The 11,874-nt window shown below is 40.5% G+C and overlaps 1 pseudogene; it reads right to left on the bottom strand.

The window, feature by feature from the left end:
* Positions 1 to 9,209: 9,209 nt before the first annotated feature.
* On the bottom strand, positions 9,210 to 10,741 carry LOC140531245 (taste receptor type 2 member 7-like; annotated as a pseudogene).
* Positions 10,742 to 11,874: the final 1,133 nt, after the last annotated feature.

Here is an 11,874-nt window from a genome sequence, read left to right as displayed (position 1 = left end):
GATTGAAAAAGGATAGTCAACCTTGAATTTGAATTTTTGATTGATTTGCCACTGCCTTCCTTTACTTAGGTTTCTTTGACTTGGGTCCAGAAGACAGAGATACCTGATGTCCCATTCTCATGATTTTTTCTACTTTGTGTTGGTTGGGTTTCTATATTTGATCAGCATGTGGCCAGGCTTGGAGTTGTCCTTTGGAGATCTCTCTTGGTTCCTTCGCAGCATATCTGTATGTGTTCATTGGACTAGCCCTCACATCTCCCCTCAGTAATCTGAATTGGCCTTTTACATTATACATGAAAAAAACCAAGTAGCACTTTGGCGAGATGCAAATAGATTCAGTGTCACATTGAAATAGGAGAAATCGGAGTTAGTGGAAGAAAATGTTTTGTTGCCTAAACAAAGGAGCATATAGTTCCACATAAATACATCAAATGGATTTCACTCTTATCTAAGCCTGGCAAATCAGAAAGAAGAGTGTAAAATCTACCAAGTATGCAACAGTGAGTTTGACTTTGATTTCTGGAAAATTCTAGAACATATTACTAAAGAGATGCATGGTAAACATCTAAAAATAGGAGCAGATATCACAAAGTCAGCATGCATTTAGCAAGAGCAAGTCAAATAAGACTTAATTTCTTTTCTTGCCAGTGTTATTAGACTAGTAGGGAAGGGGAAAGTTGTAGACATAGTTTAGCTCTTAAAATCAAGTATTTTTAACAAGTTTCTTATACTGTATTTTTTACACAAGAGAAGGCAAAAAGAAGATTGTATAAAATCGGTGAATGTCCATTTCATACCACTTGCTTTTTAAAAAAGAATATAATAATTTCCAAGGATTATTTTCAAAACTTCCCTGCTTATCTCAACTTGGTCCTTAACTTCTGATTCTTTCTATGTAATTAAAAAAATTGTTTCAGCACCTCTTTTTTTAAAATTTATTTATTTAACTTTTAACATTCATTTTCACAAAATTTTGGGTTCCAAATTTTCTCCCCATTTGTCCCCTCCCTCACCCCAAAACACCGAGTATTCTAATTGCCCCTATCACCAATCTGCCCTCTCTTCTATCATCCCTCCCTTCCCTAGTCCCTATCTTCTCTTTTGTCCTGTATAGCCAGATAACTTTCTATACCCCATTACCTGTATTTCTTATTTCCTAGTAGCAAGAACAGTACTCAATAGTTGTTCCTAAAACTCTGAGTTCCAACTTCTCCCCATCCCTGCCTCCCCACCCATTCCCTTTGGGAAGGCAAGCAATTCAATATAGGCCATATCTGTGTAGTTTTGCAAATGACTTCCATAATAGTCCTGTTGTGTAAGACTAACTTTATTTCCCTCCATCCTATCCTGCCCCCCATTGCTTCTATTCTCTCTTTTGATCCTTTCCCTCCCCAAGAGTTGACTTCAAATTCCTTCCTCCTCCCATTGCCCTCCCTTCCATCATCCCCCCCCACCCTGATTATCTCCTTCTCCCCCACTTTCCTGTATTGTAAGATAGGTTTTCATGCCAGAATGAGTTGCATTTTATTCCTTCCTTTAGTGGAATGTGATGAGAGTAAACTTCATGTTTTTCTCTCACCTCCCCTCTTTTTCCCTCCACTAAAAAGTCTTTTGTTTGCCTCTGTTATGAGAGATAATTTGCCCCATTCCATTTCTCCCTTTTTCCTCCCAATGTATTTCTCTCTCTCCACTTAATTTCATTTTTTAAGATATGATCCCATCCTATTCAATTCACTCTGTGCTCTTTGTGTGTGTGTAATCCCACCAACTACCTAGATACTGAAAAGTTTCAAGAGTTACAAATATTGTCTTTCCATGTAGGAATGTAAACAGTTCAACTTTAGTAAGTCCCTTATGACTTCTCTTTGCTGTTTACCTTTTCCTGCTTCTCTTCATTCTTGTGTTTGAAGGTCAAATTTTCTTTTCAGCTCTGGTCTTTTCATCAAGAATGCTTGAAAGTCCTCTGTTTCATTGAAAGACCATTTTCCCTTGAAGTATTATAGTCAGTTTTGCTGGGTAGGTGATTCTTGGTTCTAGTCCTAGTTCCTTTGACTTTTGGAACATGACATTCCATGCCCTTCGATCCCTCAGTGTAGAAGCTGCTAGATCCTGCACTATTGTACCTCCACAATACTTGAACTGTTTCCTTCTAGCTACTTGCAATATTTTCTCCTTGACCAGGGAACTCTGGAATTTGGCCACAATGTTCCCAGGAGTTTCTCCTTCTGGATCTCCTTGGTGGACTCGTTGAATACCCATTTTGCCCCCTGGTTCTCGAATCCCAGGGCAGCTTTCCCTGATAATTTCATGAAAGATGATGTCCAGGCTCTTTTTTTTGATCATGGCCCCCAGGTAGTCCCGCAATTTTCAAACTGTCTCTCCTGAATCTATTTTCCAGGTCAGCTGCTCCTCCAATGAGACACTTCACATCATCTTCCATTTTTTCATTCTTGTTGTTTTGTTTTGTGATTTCTTGGTTTCTCATAAAGTCATTAGCCTCCATCTGTTCCATTCTAATTTTGAAAGAACTATTTTCTTCAGTGAGCTTTTGAACCTCCTTTTCCATTTGGTTAATTCTGCTTTTGAAAGCATTCTTCTCCTCATTGGCTTTTTGACCCTCTTTTGCCAATTGAGTTAGCCTATTTTTCAAGGTGTTATTTTCTTCAGCATTTTTTTGGGTCTCCTTTAGCAAGGTGTTGACCTGCTTTTCATGCTTTTCTTGCATCTCTCTCATTTCTCTTCCCAGTTTTTCCTCCACCTCTCTAACTTGATTTTCAAAATCCTTTTTGAGCTCTTCCATGGCCTGAGCCCATTGAATATTTAATCTGGATGTTTGGGATACAGAAGCCTTGACTTCTATGTCTTTCCCTAATGGTAAGCCTTGTTCTTCCTCATCTGAAAGGATGGGAGGAGATATCTGTTCACCAAGAAGGTAACCTTCTATGGTCTTATTTTTCCCCCCCTTTTTTGGGTGTTTTTCCCAACCAGTTACTGGACTTTTGGGTCCTTTGTCAAGAGTAGAGTATACTCTGGGAATCTGTAAGATCTCAGTTCCTCCAAGGTGGCCCAATCAAGCATGTACTGGTCTGGACACAGAGAGGGATTTTTGTGCCCAGAATCTTAGCAGTTACCTCTCCATAGCCACCTGGCCTCCAGTTCCACCAAGTCAGCACTGGGGGCTGATTTTCAGATAAACTGGATGGGCAGGGCCACCATTCAGTGTGAGACAATGACCAGATCCCCTAGGGCCTCCATGCAGGGCCAAGGCAAGACTCAGCTCTTCGATGCCCCCAGAGGTTTTTACACTCTAATAATGGTCTGGATGCTGTGCCTGCTGATGTGACCACCTTCCTGTGTGGCCTCTGTGGCGGATCCCTAAGGCCAGAGCTATGGAAGGCCCTTCTCCCTTCCAGGACAGCTGAAAAAACCCTGTCACTGACCTTTGGAGCCTGTGGGTTAAGGGATCTGTGAACCTTCTGCTGCTGGGACTGGGGATTCTGCGACTGGAGATTCTGCCCCCAAGGGCTGTTTGCGAGCCATGTGGCCAAGGCTGGGCTGGGCTCTGCTCCACATCATGTGCAACAGATGTTTCCCATGGGCCTTTCAGGTCACCCTGGGCTGGAAATCTCCTCCACTTTGTTGTTCTCCACTTCTGCTGCTCCAAAATTTGTTGGGAGTTCCTCTGTACAGGTATTTTATGGGCTGTATGGGGAGACCCTGTGTATATGTGTCTTTCTACTCCACCATCTTGGCTCTGCTCCAAGAAAGAAATTTCTTAATTGAATAGGTGGTAAATATAATAAGATAAGAGAGTGAACAAGGTGTTGATTGAAATTACAACTCAGAACATCTGCATTTTCTTTATCACTAATATGTCATAACATAGTACATGTTCACAAGATAAAAAAAAAGTCCCACTATTCAAGATGGTGTCTCAGGTTCAGGGTCTCATAAGGAATGCTAAGGCAGCCCCATCTGGTCTTGTCGACATAGGAAGAGGTGTCCTCTGAGTTTACTTCAGAGAACAAAGAGACTGTTAGGTCCAGGATCTTCTTAATTCAAGCTCTGGCCCTTATTAAAGTCCAAAAATGATATTAAATATTATCAGTATCTTCCTGTACTAAGTAGCATGAGTTTTCCACCTTGTCAGTTTCCACTAAGGGTGTGGTTCATCTGACGTCCACCTCCTCTGTACCACACTCCCACCTTTCAAGTTTGCATGCTCTTTTCACACACTCCAGTTATGAGAAATAGCAAGTCCCTGGCCCTACTTTCTCCTTTCCACAGCTGTGTATTACTTTAACCCTTCCTTTTCTTTTCCTTCTTCAAAGCCTTCACAATGGACCCACTCCACTCCTAGGTCCTCTACTTTTCTTCTTGTGCTCCCTCAATACCATAAGGAAACAGTAAGGACTTGTTCTCCTTCCCTTCTTAGAGGATTTGTACTACTTCATCCTACCATCCCCTCCAAGTGCTCAAATCAATGTACCTCTATGATATAAAGCTTGGGGTAAGTTCAACAGAGTTGGTCCTAGACTTGTCAGGCCTGTGGGGAGACAGGAGAGAGACTTGTGCCTGCAGCAGTCACTTCTGGGCCAGGGTCTTGCTCTCCATGCTGAGGTTGGGGTAGGACCGTATTCTGACGCTGGCAAGGGCAGCTGTGGAACCTTGGAGCAGCTGGGCCAGGCCTCGGCCAGGCCTCTCCACCCCAAGTGGCCCATGAATGTGGGCCCTGGGAGCACATGATTGGGGTGCGCTGTGCTGGGTGGGGAACCTTCCTGGGACTGGGCAGCCCCCCTTGGGTCAGTGATAGCAGCAGCTTCCCCATATCCATGCCTGACTCTTGTGTGCCCTGGTCTGACATGCTCTGCTGTCCCTCTGTCCTCCTTCTCTCCTGCCTCCTCCCAGACCCTTAGGTGGCACCCAGGAGGCTGAAGGCAGGATCTGAGCCTGGAAGAAAGCCAAGAAAACTAGGAGAGGAAAGTGAAGGGGATGAGCTCTGCAGATGCAGAACATTGAGGGTTTCACCAGTATGATATTCTGATTTTCCTGTTTGCTGTGTTTTTTTTGGAGACATATGATCCTTAAATTGTCTTTTTGCATCCTGTCTTTGAGATGAATGACTTTTGCTTATAACAGAGATTGAGTTCTGTTAGCATTGTTCCTTTCTGCACCTTTTCTAGATGGTCCTTCACTTCAATATCCTTTATTTCCTCACTTAAATCCAAATCATTTGCAAGTTGTGGCTTCACCTTCCTGATGTCACGGTCCTCTTGGAGAATGAAAGGCAAACAACAACCTGTATTCCAAATTGTTTTTCTCTTTCACTCTCATTGGTGCTTAAGTTAATCTATTCTGCCAGGTATTTTTTCTGTGTAGGCCATATGTTCTGACATGTGCTCCCTTCTAACTCCATGTAACCTTTTAATTTCTTTTTTGAACTATTCTGGAATATTTTGCTTTTGTTCTATGCTGTTTTAGTATTCTGTGTTTCATTAAACATTGACTCCTTTTTTCTTTTTCTAGTATTATTTATTTAGAGATGGTTGTAATCTTTTAGATGTTTTAGTATTCACCCTCCCTTCTAATGTTAATATTCTCTCTGTTGATTTGTCTGCTTGTATTCTCAGTTTTTGATTGGATTTTCTTTCTTGAGCTTTTTGGTGATTTTAGTTTTTTTCTTTTATTATTTTCTCATTCAGTTTCTGAGTCTTTCTCTTTTCACCAACCTCTGACTGTGCTCCAGGTTTCTGGGAAGTCAACACTGCTCTCAGCTGAGTTCTAGTTCCTTTTCCTTCAATCCTGGTGTAGTCACTTATTCTGGCCCTTTGCCCCATTTCTTTCCATTTTTTACTTCTCTGACTGTTCTTAATGATCATCTTTAGCTTTTCATAGAGTGAGGGGAGGGTGAGGTGGTATTTGAAACATTTGCGTTCCTAACGTAGAATCTGCCCCAGGTGAAAGGAAGCTTGTCTCTGTCTTTTCCTTTTCCTGCCCCTTCACTTCACATGGTTGGGCAGACTCAATGTCTATTGCTTGCTACAGTGGGATAGTGGAAGAAATAAAGGGTTAGGTGAATAAGTCAATAAGCCTTTTTATTAAGAGCTTACTATGTGCCTGGCACTGTGATAAGTACCAGTAATCTAAACAGAAGCAATTGCTCTCAAGGAGCTTCATTCTAATGGGGGAAGGCAATACATAAGACTAAATAGGGAGTTGGAAGTAAATTATCAATGCTGGGGCATGTTGGGTAGAGAATTCCAGAGAGTCAGTAGAGGAATTCCATAGAGGAATGGAGGGGTGAACACACTTGGTCTGGGGAAGAGTGATCTCTCAGGGTAAGAAAGCTTTTGGGTTATGACAGAAAAAGATGTCTGGAGAGTTAAGAGTGACATCCAGAGAAGAATGAAGGAGTGAAGACAAATGTGCCTGTAGACTCTTTGTAGCAGGAGGGAAATGCAAAGCATAAGCCCATGGGTCAGTTTGTGCTGATATGGATTGTTCACTTTGCAGTAGACTAAAAACTGGTGGTAGAGGGGTGATGAGTAAAGACTGTTACCTTGTTGGGGATCTTGCTTTATTTCTCCTGTAAATTCAGCTTTAATTGTGTACCTCTGGCACAGTTTTTCCCCCCTGAGAGTTAGCAGAGATTGTAGAAAATATCTGGCCCTCCATTTTGTTGTTCACATTACGCAGAAGTCCTTGAGATCAGAATTTTTGAGGAGAAGAGGATCTGCTGATGCAACATGGCTTATGGAAAAAGAAGAGTATTATCTAAAAATTTTGCCCAGCATCTTGCTTGGAGAGTAGTAAATGAATTATTGAGACATTACAGGTCCAGTGGGAAAGGGATTGTTAGCTCTAGTAGCTCTGGGTGTATGTGTATGTGTGTATACACACATTTACATATATGTAAATATGTGTGTACACACATATATGTATGTGTTTGTATACACACATTTACATATATGTATATGTGTATGCACACGTGTATGTATATATGTATATATGTATATATTTATTTCTAGGAGGATGCTAAATTGGAAGGTGGCATTTTAAGTTTTGTTGGGAGAGGGGTTACAAAGTAGGACTCTGGAGAAGGCTCACTGGAATGTTACAGGGTTGCCCCAATAGTCACCCTCATTCAGTTCCCCTCAGGGGGGAGCTTATGGGTTAATTGAGGGCTTTGTGTGTGTGTGTGTGTGTGTGTGTGTGTGTGTGTTTGTGTGTTTGTAGGGTTTTTCATGTTTATGAACTCCTATGAGTGCTTTGTGTCTTCTGCATTTTCTTTGAGATGAAAAAACGGTTTCAAGACATTGCTACCTTGAATACATTTACAGAATCTGGGGACTACTTTTATTCTTATTTGGAGAAACTTAGAAACCACTATAGGTGAACATTCCAGGAAAATTTCCTCCCAATTCAGGTTGGAGCAACAAGTCAAAGAGGGAAAAAAAATGATCCTGTTGGGATCAGCCTCCAGGATAATATCCATTCTATATGAGCCCTAGCTTCCTGGTGACCTGGGATTGTCGGAATAAATATCCTAGTACTATCAACCTCCCAGCATTTATCTGATAAAACCATTTTGTAAAGTACTAAATAACTAAGAGATAGTATAATTATTATTTTCCTCTCCCCTCTTTCCATTTTTGCCCCTCCTTCAAACCTCTCTTTATGCCTCTATAGCTTTCCAAATATCTGACTTATGGGAACCTGATTACAACTGACAGCCTATTTCAAAGACATTAGTCTTTGTCCCTGATCACTGTTCACCCTCTTACTAGTCTTGTCCACATTTAGGAACTTCACAGTAAACTGTTCTTCTCCCAAAGGGAAAAATCATTTTCTTCTATCTATATGTTTAATCCATATCTATATCTATATAGTATACATACACATATTATTTAACACATTGAAATGACTGGATATCAAACACAATCTTTTGAAATAAAATTCAGGTTTCTTTGAATGTCTTAGAACATTTTAAAAATCACTTTATGTAAAGAAAAATGTATGGACATCATTTTATATATAAATATACGTATATACATGTGATTGGTGATTGTTCTTCATTCTCTAAGAGGACCAAAATGACACCACTATGCTAGAGTCTGACTGGGGCTGATCAGACCAATATGAGTTCAGAATGCTCTATTACAGGTCAGGCACAGACAGTCCCTGTGAACATTTGGGGTGGATTCTCTAAATTCACGTATTCTATGTTTCCTTTGAGCTGTTTCAATTCTGCTTTGCTCTTAGAGCACAGTACCTTCTCTGATGTGGGTACATCATGCTGAGTGTTCCTGTGCCAGTGTATCCCATGTCACACAATCAATTCCAAAGTTCTTAAGAGGGACCTTGAGAGTGTTCTTGTATCACTTCTTCTGACCACCATGAGATTGCTTGCCCTGTGTGGATTCTCCAAAAAATAGTCTTTTTGTATGTTTTGCATTTGAGCAACCTGGCTAGCCCATTGGGGTTGCACTCTCTGAAGCAGAATTTGAATGCTTGGCAGTTTAGCTTGAGTAAGGACTTCAGTGTCTGATACCTTCCCACCAGATGATCCTCAGAATCTTCCTAAGACAGTTCAAATGGAAGCGATTCAGTTTCCTTCCATGGTGCTGGTAAACTGTCCAGATTTCACAGGCATACAACAATGAGGTCAGCACAACTGTTCTGTAGACCTTCAGTTTGGTAGGCAGCCTAATACATCTTCTCTCCCACACTTTCCTTTGGAAACTTCCAAACACTGAACAAGCACAGTATGTGTGTGTGTGTGTGTGTGTGTGTGTGTGTGTGTGTGTGTGTGTATGTGTGTATACACACAAGCATATATATATATGTATAGGGATAGGTATATATGTATATATATGTAAGTATGTATATATGCGTGTGTGTGTATGTATATGTGTGTGTGTGTGTGTGTGTGTGTATTTGACCTGAAAGTGGTAAAAAGAGGCAAATAGGCTAGGTGGTATATAAATTCATATTGTTTATTCCTTTAAAGCTAGCTAATACATGTGTACATGGAGCCAGATTTTTCAATTCTGACTGATAAAAGAATGACAAGCCTTATATATGTTTTAGAGCACTTCTAACTCAGGATAAGAAAATTCCCATTGTTCAAGAAAGTAAGTGCCTCAGGTTAAGGCGCATCATCCTTAATAGCCACAAAGAGAGGAAGAAGCTTAGTTTCATCTGGCCTTGTAGTTGTTGACACAGAAAGAAGCATACTCCAGGTTTACTCAGAGAACAGAGAAGGGAATGTCTGTTAGGTAAGGTACTTCTGGTTGATTAGTTCAGGAATTGGCCCTTACTGGGGTTCAAGTGATCTTAAAGGATTATCTATGTATCTATCATGTTAATAATAATAATAGTAGTAAGCATTTAAGTAGCTTCTTAAGGTTTGCTAAGAGCTTTAAACGAATTTTTTTATTCTCACAACATCCGTGTGAGGTGTTGTCAATATTATCATCTCCATTTTACAGATGAGGAAAATGAGGTGGAGAGAGGTTAAATGACTTGCTCAGGGTCACACAGTTAGTAAGGATCTGAGACAGAATTTGAACTCAGGTCTTCCTGAAATTAGGTCTAATGCTTTTCCTTCTATGGCACCTAGCTAACTAGAATAGTAAAATTTTAAAAGACTTGCAGGGTCTACACTGACCTTCCCCTCCCTCCTTGCATTAGAGGGTATAGGATCTCCTGACCCCCCATTTCATGAAGTTCTTCAACCACAGCAGCTTCAGGAATGCCTGTCTCAGGTTTTTGTTTTGCAGAATGAGGATAAATGAGTGCACCGAGGGAAAGACAGGGGCAGCCAGCTCTATAATCATTATCACCTTGGCATCTGTCAGGGAAGTACTTGATCTTCCAATAAAGAGAATGACAAAATGAAAGACAAAGAGTACAAGGAAGGTAAACATTACAATGGTGGCTCTTACGTGGGCCTTAGTGCTCATGTCTCTGGGGGCATTGACCTGGTGCTGCATCATCCTGGTGTGCCTTCTCAGGGAGAGGATAAGTAAGAGACAGGAAAACAGGGATATAATGAATGGTATCAGTGTCCATAGGAGACCAAGAAGGTAGAAGACCTGAAATTCTCTTTCCCTTCCCCTGTTGTCAGTGTAGTTTGTAATGAGGCTCATTTTTAGGAGGCCAGACTGCATAATAAATTTTTGGATCAATAACACTGCATTGAAGAAAGAGAAGTGTACACAGCAAAGCAGAATGCAGGCAACCACCTGGGAAATCCTCCACTTAAGCCAGAGGAAGGCAGGGTAGGAGAAAATGGCAATCTTCAGGCAGTAGAAGACACTGAGGCAGGTGGACAGCCAGATGTTTAAATTGTTACTAAGGTTCCAAATAGTTTCACGAATTTGACGTAATGTCACTCTAGAGAAGAAATCAGGATAGAACAGCAAGGTAATGGCATAAAAAAGGACCACACATTGCAGGATGATCCTGGAGAAGGCTAGCTTCACAATGATTAAATCTGATAAGGAAATCTTGCTCCTTGATCCGGTGGATGCAATTGATAAGTCCAAGAAAGCCATTCCCCCAAATCCCCAGAATGAACTGACTGAGGGCCACAAACAAAAAGACAATTTGAAATGAGTTCAGCATGTCTGCAGATGGATTTCCCCACCTCTGTAATGTCTCTGCTTATGTGCAGCTTTGCTGCTGCTCTACAGCTTCTCTGACCTGAGGTAAGTAAGCTCACACAGGTACCTGCTTTTCCCAGTGTCACTAGTACCTTTTGTCGTTCTCTGACTTGTTTGTGCTCCTGTCTCTGTCCAGGGTGCTCAGAAATTCTTGAGGGTTGGTCTTGCAATTGCTCCTTTCAAACTAGTCTGCTCTTGTTCTCTAGTTCAGACCCCAGACTTGGAATTTTCTCAAATCCTTGGGTCATAAATGTCATTTATTGTGTGAAAGACCAACCAATAGTGATTGAAGGATCTTTGCTAAGATGCAAATTGTTGCAGGATTTAGTATCACACAGAGAAGGGAGTAGTCAGAGTCAGAGATAATGGAGCATTCAGTTCCACACAGATAATAAGTTTCTATGTCACTTAAAGAGAATGAAATTAGTCCTTGAAACCTCAGAAAGTACAGTCCAATGGAGAGATATCTGGAACTGGTGAAAGATGAAGGGACTAGATGGAAGAACTATACTGGAGTGACTCTCCTCAAACCATAAAAATATGTGTATCTGGATTTGTCTTTCTATTTAACTCTATATTTCCTTTACCATTTCTGTATATGAAATGCATATGAAACTGAAAATCTTGATTACAATACAGCAAATGTATTTTTAAAAACCATACAATAAATTCAATATGTTAGTTTCAAAGCTGTCCTCTGTGTCTTCCTCTCCACTTCCTTTTGTTCTTTTCCCTGTGTTTAGAACAAATGCTTTAATAATGCTATTTTTTTCTTTTGGCAGCATTTCCACTGGTCCCTCTGGTCCCTCGATCTCTTTTCTTAAACTTTAGAAAGCAAAACCAAAAACATCTATTTTAACAGATATACAGAGTCAAAAACAACAACAAAAACCATACTGACCATCGCCAAAAATCTATGGTTCATTGTGCTCCTTTATCCACAAGCTCTAGGTAGGTAGGTAGCATGCTTCCTCATTGCAATCAGTGTGGGTCATTGTATTAATTGCATTTACAATATTGTATAAATTCTTCTCTGTATTATGTCATACAGTTTTTTCCAAATTTCTGTGAATCCACACTGTTTTTCATTCCTAACGCACAATAACATTCCATTACATTCATACACAATAAATTCAGCCATCAAAAAATATACTACTAGCAATGGTTTTATGCTTTTGCATCCCTTTTCTCTTTTTATTTTTTGGGT

This window comes from Notamacropus eugenii, chromosome 3 (assembly GCF_028372415.1).
Source record: "Notamacropus eugenii isolate mMacEug1 chromosome 3, mMacEug1.pri_v2, whole genome shotgun sequence".
Lineage (NCBI taxonomy): Eukaryota > Metazoa > Chordata > Mammalia > Diprotodontia > Macropodidae > Notamacropus > Notamacropus eugenii.
Note: the sequence above shows the minus strand (reverse complement) of the source record. Positions and strands in the feature narration are given on the sequence as shown.